Consider the following 10527-nt stretch of genomic DNA (forward strand, 5'->3'; position numbering starts at 1 on the left):
TTTTTCCAATTCATGAAAAACTATCTTTCCATTATTTTTCTCCTTCAATTTCTTTTATAAATATTACACTTTTTAGTGAATAGATCATTCATTTTCTTGGTTAAACTAACCAATCTGGAGTCATATCCACTCTCTCTGGCCCTCACACCACAGCAGAAAATATCTCTCTGCCTAATCATCTCAAGGCCAGGAAACTAGGTATAGCCCCTATAACCCAAAACCCTCTGAAATTACTCAAACTAGTCAATCCTAACCTGTTCACCTTGCTCTGCCTTGCCTTTCTCACAGAGACCCTAACAAAGGCATAGAGCTTTTTCCTTGCATTATTCGCTTCCTTTCTTGGTGTCATGTGTGTCTGATTCATTGTGATCCATGAAGCCTTGAAAACATGCCTGTGCATTTGAAGAAGCAAACACATCTTTCAGTCTTTATTTCCGGGTTCTGGCAGGTAAAGTCTTTCCCCTGTGGGGTCCCTGAGCTAATGGAATTACCTCCAGAATCACAATTATGCTGGACTGGAATCAGTTTAAGGCTGTCTTTGGGTCTGCAGTAGGGTCCCTGGATGGGGATGGTCATTCCTGTCTGGTCATTGGATGAATAAGACCGCTTCCTGTGTCTTGTTCAGTAAGATAGCACTAGAATAAGGACCTGCTTCAGGGTCCATAGTTGGGTCCTTAGTCAGTGGCCTGATACCAGATACATGGACAGAAAGGAATGTCTCCCACTGGGTGTTTAGACCTGTAGGACTGCTGGCAGACTATGGCTGTGAAGAAATGGGATCCAAATATAGGACCCTTTTAGTATCTCTGGGGGTGTGGATGGGAGTGTCTTCTGTCCAGTATCTGGGCCAGCAGGGCTGTTTGTAGACTGCTACTAGGATGAGCTGGAGTCCAGTTACAACTTTGAAATCTACAGCCTGACTGAGGTTTGGTGGGCTTACTCCCAGGGCTCCCAGACTGTAGTCAAGGGGTTGGAGCTGGTTCACAGGCTATAGCCAGGACTGAGGTCTATACACCTATTACCTGACCCATAGATGGGCATGATTCCGGCCAAGTCCCTCAGTGTATGGTGCTGGTGACAGTAGACAAACAGCCATATTCCAGTCCTCAGGGGCAAGGAGCTGCTCCCAGGACATCAGTGAGTGACTCAGCCACCTACGTGCAAGCCTGAGATCTAAACACGGCTCTTCTCCATACTGGACGGCACCAGAGTTTCGCGGACTCCTACCTGGATCTCCAGTCTCCCACAGAAGCACTCTTGTCCCTCTTGTCCATGGTTGGATGACAAGTTATTGTTGTTCAGAAGGCATATGAAAGGGAGATGTCTTATTTAGTCATCAGCTGATTTCACTCCTCCCCTCCTTTTTGTAATCTTTGAACAATAATTTTCTACCACATGATCAAGAGAATTTTATAATTTTCCACATTAAAGTCTTATATATCTTTTGTTAAATTATCCCAAAATCCTTAATAATATCTGATACACATATAAATAGAATAATCTTTTAAATTAAATACTGTAGTTGTTTACTGCTATTGTATGGACATGCAATTGGTCTTTTGTGTTAATCCAGATACCTTCATAAATCCTTCTTTAGATTGCTTTTGTAAATTATCATATAAATGACAGTTCAATCCTACATTTGATCCCCTATACATTAAAATTATGTTTATTATTTATTGCATTTGTTAGATTTCTAATAGCATGTTGAACTGCATTTAGGGATAATGAGCACTGTGTCTTTTTCGTAATTTTTAAAGAAAATGCTTCTAATATTTTCCCAATGAAAATGTGTGTTCATTCAGTTTGTAGCTATAATTTAGCAGCTTAATAAAATTTAGCTATTTTTCTAATTTTACTGTTTTTAAAATCATAAAATACTGTTACAACTTATCAAATATTCCTTCTACACTTTTTGTGACAATTCTTTTTAAAATATTTTAATCTGTTAATATGTCAAATATTTTTTGAATTTTAATGTGGCATTAAACCACCACAATATTTAGGGTAATTATTCTCCAATTAAGTTAATTAATTAAAATGAAATAATATGTCAAATTTAATTCTGCATTGTCTGACATTGAACCATCAATGCCTACCTGCTATATTTACAACTTAGCCATAATGATCACCTTTTATCATATTCAATATGTTTAAAATCCAATTTGATAATGCATATTAGGATGACATAGTTTCCTTAAATTGTGAAATATTTACAAGTTTAATAGCTAACTAAATGTACTCCAGAAATTCCACCATAAAGGTTTTTTTGAGTTTAAATCCTCTGAACTTAAGACAATAAAACTAGAAATTAACAATAAAAATATATTATCTAAATAAATCTACTATACTGAAAGAACAAACCTCATCTACATAAGCCTTTAATAAAAAGAATATTAAAATGAAAAATTATTTATATTGAATATAATAATGAAAGCAAAGGAAAATTACATTGAGAACTATATAAAAGTCTTAAACATTTTCCATTACAGTAAAAACAGAAAATAAATCAACCAAGCCTTCAACAAATGAATTCAGAAACAAAAGATTAACAAAACCAGAAAAACTTTAGGTATATTAAAATAATCATGGAGATATGCAAATGTTCATGCAGATATTGATTAATGAACATAATGTGTGTATTTATCAATTAATTTAAATAGTACAATATTTATGAGTTGCAGTTTGGAATACATCTAAACAAAACAAAACTAGAACAGGAAACCTATGTAACACCTAGATGTCACATCATAAACTACTTTGAAAATAATTATATGGAACTCAAAATTCCAATGGTATAAAGTCAAATTCATGGCAGATTTAATTAAGGAACTAAAATGGAATAAAATCCTAAGATTTAAAAATAAAAATGTATAATTACAGACATCATAAGAATTACATTACTATAAGACACTATTTTATGTCACTCCATGTCAATGTTTTTTCCAACTCTAGAGGAAAATAAGGATTTTCAATCAATATATAGAGTACAAACATTACAAGAAAGAAAGTAATGAGATCAATAATATGTGTTTAGTTCCTAAGTCGTGTCCGACTCTTTTGTGACCCCATGGAATGTAGCCCACCAGGCTGCTCTGTCCATGGGATCTCCCAGGCAAGAACACTGAAGTGGGTTGCCATTTTCTTCTCCAGGGGAATCTTCCCAACCCAGAGATTGAACCCTCATCTCCTGTATTAGCAGGCAGATTCTTTACCATAAGCCACCAGGGAAGCCCTCAATAAATATAAGTAACTAAAAATATTACCAAACATTTATTATTAAGACTCCCCATTACAAATAGGTTTACAGCAACCATACCACATTTTTTTTAAATTTTTTGTCCCTTGATGAAATCATTAATGTTTGGACTATTAAGGATATTATAGGTGTAATACTTTGTACCACTCCTTCATATAATTATTTGAGCAAGGCCAGTGATTTATATTACTGTGGGACTTTCAACTCTCATTTGCAAAGATTGAATACTGGCAAACTCAACTATGATTTGGAGAAAACAAATTCCATAGAAATTTTAATAGTGTCTCTTTCTTTTTCCCCCAGATATATAGATGGATATATAGATATTCATATAATCATATATATTTTCAGATATTATATTAATACTTTTAGTGTGTGTACTTATTTAGCAGTACTGTATTCATGAGCTGTAATTTTGAATATACCTAAGCAAAATGTCAGACATGACTGAGTGACTGAACTGAACTGAATTGAACTGAACTGAAGCAAAACAAATAGAAAAAAACCTTGTAACAAACAGATATCACACCATAAAATAACTATGAAGAAATATATTTACATTGATTTTCATTCATTTTTGAAAAATCTATTGATGTTAAAAAATAAACTCAAATCTTCAAAAATGTAGATGAATTAGTTAGAATTATTCCATAACAAATTATTACATATATTGATTTTAGTCTAGCCTATAGTTTTACAGATGGCCAGAGGTCAATGAAAAGATTTTTTTCTCAACAATATCCTTTTCACAGCATTTTTTACCTCCCTATTCTTTAGACTATAAATCAGAGGATTCAACATAGGGATGATAAGAGTGTAGAATACAACTATAATCTTGTTTATCTCTGGTGAAGAGATGGCTCCAGGCTGGGCATACATGAAGAATACAGTTCCATAGAACAAACTCACCACAGTGATATGAGAGCTACAAGTGGAGAAGGTCTTACTCCTGCCATGATTTGAGGGGATCTTTAGAACAGTGGAGAGGATACATGCGTTAAGAAGCGAGAATGACCATTGTGGTAGTGATGATGATGACAGCAGACAGAATAAAGAGTACAATCTCATTCACCAAGGTGTCCACACAGGATATCTTGATCAGGGCTGGGACATCACAGAAAAAGTGGTCCAATCTCTTTTCTCCACAGAAACGCAAACTGAAGGTGAAACCTGTTTGGATCATGGAGTTGATGCAGCCACAGACGTAGGAGGCAATCACCAAACGAACACAAGCCTGCTGGGACACATACGGACAGTGTAGAGGAAGGGCGAGCAAATGGCTGAGAAGCGATCATATGCCATCACAGCTAGAAGAAAGCCTTCAGTCCCAAAAAAAAGAGCAAAGAAAAAGAACTGGGTTGCACAGCCATTGTAAGAAATTCTCTTGTCTTTGGATAAGAAAGTGGCCAGAGTTTGGGGAGCAATGACGGAGGAGTAGCAAAGATCTAAATAAGACAGATTTCTGAGAAAGAAATACATAGGCGTATGAAGTCTGGAATCGATTTTATTTTATTTTATTTTATTAGTTGGAGGCTAATTACTTCACAACATTTCAGTGGGTTTTGTCACACATTGATATGAATCAGCCATAGAGTTACATGTATTCCCCATCCCGATCCCCCCTCCCACCTCCCTCTCCACCCGATTCCTCTGGGTCTTCCCAGTGCACCAGGCCCGAGAACTTGTCTCATGCATCCCACCTGGGCTGGTGATCTGTTTCACCATAGATAGTATACATGCTGTTCTTTTGAAACATCCCACCCTCACCTTCTCCCACACAGAGTTCAAAAGTCTGTTCTGTACTTCTGTGTCTCTTTTTCTGTTTTGCATATAGGGTTATCGTTACCATCTTTCTAAATTCCATATATATGTGTTAGTATGCTGTAATGTTCTTTATCTTTCTGGCTTACTTCACTCTGTATAATGGGCTCCAGTTTCATCCATCTCATTAGAACTTATTCAAATGAATTCTTTTTAACGGCTGAGTAATATTCCATGGTGTACATGTACCACAGCTTCCTTATCCATTCATCTGCTGATGGGCATCTAGGTTGCTTGGAATCGATTTTAGTGACAACTAACAAGCTGATATTTCCCACCACAATGACCATGTAGATAAGCAAGAAGAGTGAAAATAAGAGAATCTGTACATCTGGAGATCTTCGGAATCCCAGCAGAATAAACTCTATCCCTTCTGAGTAATTCTTATTCAGTTCATTCATCACAGCTGAGACCTATCTGAGAAAATCAGTGGATGATCATGAATCCTATGGAAAGCCTCATCAACTTTCTGCTCTTTTTTAAAATTGAAATATAGTTCACGTACAATATTATCTGTTACAGGTATACAATATAGTGATTCACAATTTTGAAGTTATACTCAATTTATAGTTATAAAATATTGGCTGTATTCCTTGTGTTGTACAATATATCATTGGAGCTTATTTTATATATAACAGTTTGTACCTTTTACTCCCCTATCCCTATATTTCTCCTTCCCCCAACCTCACCCCAATGGCAACCACTAGATTGTTCTCTATATCTGTGAGCCTGTTTCTTTTTTGTTATAGTCACCAGTTTGTTGTATTCTTTAGATTCCATAGATAAGTGATATCATACAGTATTTGCCTTTCTCTGTTTGACTTATTTCACTTAGGATAATACCCTCCAGGTTCATCCACATGGCTGCAAATGAGAGAAAAACATGCTATTGGAATATGAAGTTCTCTTGGCAACACATCTAACAGAATAACTTTACTTTTGGAAGGACCGATAGCCAAATATATATAATTTTTTCTAATATATTCAATGTCAATGATATGAGAAATGTAGATGGGCAAAAGATGTCTGGGACAGTGATGCTATGAGTCATTTTATGCCATTTGTTCAGAACTTTGGAATTAGATAGACTAAGTCCAAATTTCACCTCTTTCAATCTGAAATAATCTAAAATTTCTATCTACATTTTCAATGCCTGAAGTCCTCTTCTGTGAAATGGGAGGTAATAATAATACCTAGTTTATAGGGTTTTTGTGATAAAAATGTGAAACTGAGTATGAAAAGCAGTATTTGCAGTTACTGGAACTTCTTAAATTCAAAGTAAATGTTAGTCAAATTAACAAGCAAATAGCCACGTAAAAAATTACTTTTGTTTTAGGAATATCAGGTGAAAAATTAGGTCAATTCTTTTTCCTATCACAAAATGCAGTTAGTTTGACTGTCTTAAAACATCCTGCTATATAAAAGACATTAGGAAACATGGGATTATAGTTTCATGGGATGGAATGAAGCACCAGTCTTACAGTCATCTGAAATGATGAATGAACTCTTACCTCCTACACTAGCTACACACCCTTTAACATCTACTCCTTTACCACTTAACTCTGACTGCTAGTAGGCCTGCTTCCTTTCTGCAGCCAGACTCCAGCACATCTTTTTCCTTTAATGTAAAGCATTAACATCTCAGTACATGAATTATTGTTTATACAGAAGCAAACTTTATGATACAAGAAGTACAAGATTAACTTTCCTAAGAAGTATTTTTTCCCTGTCTATATTATTAATCAAACAGAAGACATTCATGGAAATACATAGAGCAAACAAAATCTGTGTTGCACAGGTTTTGCTTTTTAAAATAACTATCAATGCTTAATATCAAACACTAAAGATGTATGTGGATAAAACATCAATAATTTTAATATATCTGAAAAATTAAATCCAAGTGGAAAAGATGAAATTTTATGTTATAAATGTGTATCCATTTCTATCTTTAATTTCTGAAATATCAAAAAAAAACTTCCCATCAATGAAATTAATGTCATATTTGAAGTCATTTTAATTTGGGCATTTTTACAAAATCAAAATTAGAGTCATAAAAATTGAATCAATTTTGCTTCTGTTACTATTTTTTTTATGAAGTAAAAAATGTTTTATTAGTTAAAAGTGTGGCATTTAACACATGTAAACCTAAGTTTTAATCCAGGTCCTGACACTCACTGGATAAGTAATCTTGGGCAAATTGTTCATATTCTATGAACCTCTGTCTCCTCATCAGCAAAATATGTCTTAGAACATCTATCCCATAGGGTGGTATTGAAAGGATTAAATTAAGTGATGTATATAAATTGAATAAAATATGTAGGACCTGGGAAATAGAAAGTGTTCATTAAGAGTGCATATATGAGAGATTGAATTTTTTTTTCTAAATTAAGAAATCTATCTTTTAAAAAGTTGTGATTTTATAAAAATCAGGTACCTTACTTGAGATTCAGCAGATACCAAAAGAAACTCATTGAAGAATTTTATTAGCTCCTTTTTCCATTAAAAGAAGCTTTGAAGAAAGTGCAGTTAATTGCAAACATGTTTAACAGTACATATTCAATCTATTCAAGTGAGGGCACTCAATAAACAGACCTATTTATTTCTAAGTCTCATATACCTTATTTTTACTTGCTAGAACCAAAAGAGGATCAGACTGACTCTTCAGTTTGACATCAAGAAATATCCTACTCTTTATATTATGCAAAGACTGAACCAAAATTTGCTCCTACAGAAGTTCTAAATCCTTTGATCTAACCATGTAGTTATTCTTGTAAAAAAGAAAGTAAATTAGATATAGATAGACAGATAGATAGATAGATAGATATAGATAGATATATAGATATGTGGTCTTTCTGAAAAGTAAAAAGGGCTCTAGAGGTCAATTAGGTCATTGTTTGCTAAATTTCCCATATGTTAGAATCTGCTAGGGAGGTTTTGTTTTGCTTCACTTTTAATACTGATTCCTGGATCACACCTCCTTCTTAATTAGTCTCAATATTGAAAACTGTCTAGTGAGATGAGTGTGAAGAACATTCATTTATATTTTATGATTCTCAACTGACAACAATGAAGCCAGTTCCTATTTAGAAGTTCGGGGACAAGTGAATTTGGTCTCCTTATTGCTTCCTGGCAGAATAGCAACATTCTCACTCAAAGTCAATCAAAGGTATTATTAATCATACATATTCTTCTGGAAGGATATTTCCACCCTTCATTGCATTGATTTACAAATATCCTTTCCAGGAATTTCTGTCTTTGTTCAACACAGATGTGTAATAAATATAATCCATTTCTCATTTTCTGATGCCAGTGGATATCAAAACTAGATCACTAAATGCTGCATATATAAACCATGCTCCTCCCACCCTCCCCAATTCTCAGGCATTCTTTTAGTTTCTTTACATTTATACCTAATTGAAATCACTGTCTTTCTACTACTTAGGTGGATTGGAAAATAAGTTTAATTTGTTTTGCAAAATAAAAGAGTTGACTTCTGATTCTAGCAAAGAAAAAGTAAAAGAAACCAGATCTCTGCCCGAATCAGTAACAACAGAGTCTCTTTCTTTCACTCTCGCTCTGGTCTCTCTCCTCCCTCTCTCCTTCTTCCCTCTGATACATATGCCACATAGACACACATATGCATATATATAGTTCAAAACTATCCCACAAAGAAAAACTCTAGTTCAGTTTGCTGGTGAATTTTACCAAATACATAAGTCAGGCCTTAATAATAATTCTACATAAACTTTTCCATGGAATTTAAATGAGTGAATACCTCCTAATTTATTTAATGAAGCCAAGATAAAGGTGGTATTAAACTGGACAGACACAGAAAAAGGGAAGAAAATACAGGTCAACATCTGTTGTGAACATTAACGTGAAATTTCTAAACAAAAATTTAGTAAATTTCAATTCAACAGAGGACCAGGGGATGTCAAAGGGATAAGACACTAGGATGAAACAGATGCTATCCCAGGAATGCATAACTGATTTATTGTTCAAAAATAATGTAATTTACTATATTAACAAAGTGGAAAGGAGAATATATACACACAAAAACAGACATTTAATTCTGATAACTCTCAGCAACTTTTCTCAGCCTGGTAAAAGGCATCTATGAAAAATCTAGGGGTAATAATATCACCCTTAATGATGAAAGTCTGAAAGACTTTATCTGAAGATCGGGAACAAGACAAGGAGATAGAAAATTGTAAATATAATTGATATTAGTTTAGCAGAAACCTGGCAAGGATTCAGCATCATAAACAATTTTGTTGAAAGATTATTTTTTTTCAAATACAGCAACTAATGACTTTAAAAAAAAGATGAACAGAAAATGGAAAATATTTTCTGATTACATTATATCTGAATTTGTTTTATCTTGAGATCCCTTTGCATGGGTTTTACTGGATTTTATTTAGAATTGTTGTATATATATATATTTGTCATCAAGATAGATCATTATTTGCTTTCCTCATACTAATCATGCCACATTTTGTACTTAAACTTGTCTTATCATTAAAAGATGGCGGATTTTTCCTCAATTTTAAAAATCCTGAAGAGATTGTATAACATTGAAATTATTCACTGTTTCAAGCTTTCCAGGAATTAATGGGAGTTGCCATCTGACAAAGGATTTTTTATCATAGGAAGAGTTTTGACCTATGATTCAATTATTTCAGTGGTTAGCAAAAGGGGTAATAATCAAAATATTTAATAACGTTTTTAGTAATCATTGAAACAAGCGGTGAGATCTCACAGGACTTATTTTTGGTGAGGGAAATAACAAAAGGAGGGGAGAGAAAACAAGACTCACAGTATCAGAGACAACTTTATCTTGGGAGACAGGGAGGTGTCTGGGGCTTTGCACATTGCTGGTTATTATTAGCCAAGCTCCTCTCCTCAGGACCGTCTGATGGGGATAAAAACCAGGTAACTAGGCAATAATTAGAATTCTTAACCATCATTCTGGAAGTTCCACTCTACCATAGTACCTAGAATCTTTGTCTTGGTATTTGGTCAGACAACAGCCACCAGATGGCAGCAAACTGCTGCTGGATCAAGCCTTTGCTTCTGGAGCCAGAATCCTCCAGGAATCCTTAACGGTCCTGCACATCCTTGCCTGCATCACGTCATTCTATTTCTTTTTTAACCTGTTTCCTCATATTTTATAAACTATTTTTCTTTATCAATTAACTGTTGAAAGAAAACAATTTTTTAATCAAAGTGAGACTCTAAGCCTTTGGAAAGACTCACTGAAAATTTGGTGTAGTCTTTGTTAAGGAGACATTCACTTGCTATGGCAGGAAACAAAATAAACAGACAAGACCCATTTAAACACAACAGAAAATGTGACTCAGCATAGAGAAATATATGATTCTCACAAGTGTGATCTGACTTTTAAGAATTAAAGTAATAAACTTTTCTGCATATGGACATATAAAGAA

General features: G+C 34.2%; 1 pseudogene; it reads right to left on the reverse strand.

The window, feature by feature from the left end:
* Positions 1-3970: 3970 nt before the first annotated feature.
* On the reverse strand, positions 3971-5481 carry LOC122423196 (annotated as a pseudogene).
* Positions 5482-10527: the final 5046 nt, after the last annotated feature.

Source organism: Cervus canadensis, chromosome 21 (genome assembly GCF_019320065.1).
Source record: "Cervus canadensis isolate Bull #8, Minnesota chromosome 21, ASM1932006v1, whole genome shotgun sequence".
Classification (NCBI taxonomy): Eukaryota; Metazoa; Chordata; class Mammalia; order Artiodactyla; family Cervidae; genus Cervus; species Cervus canadensis.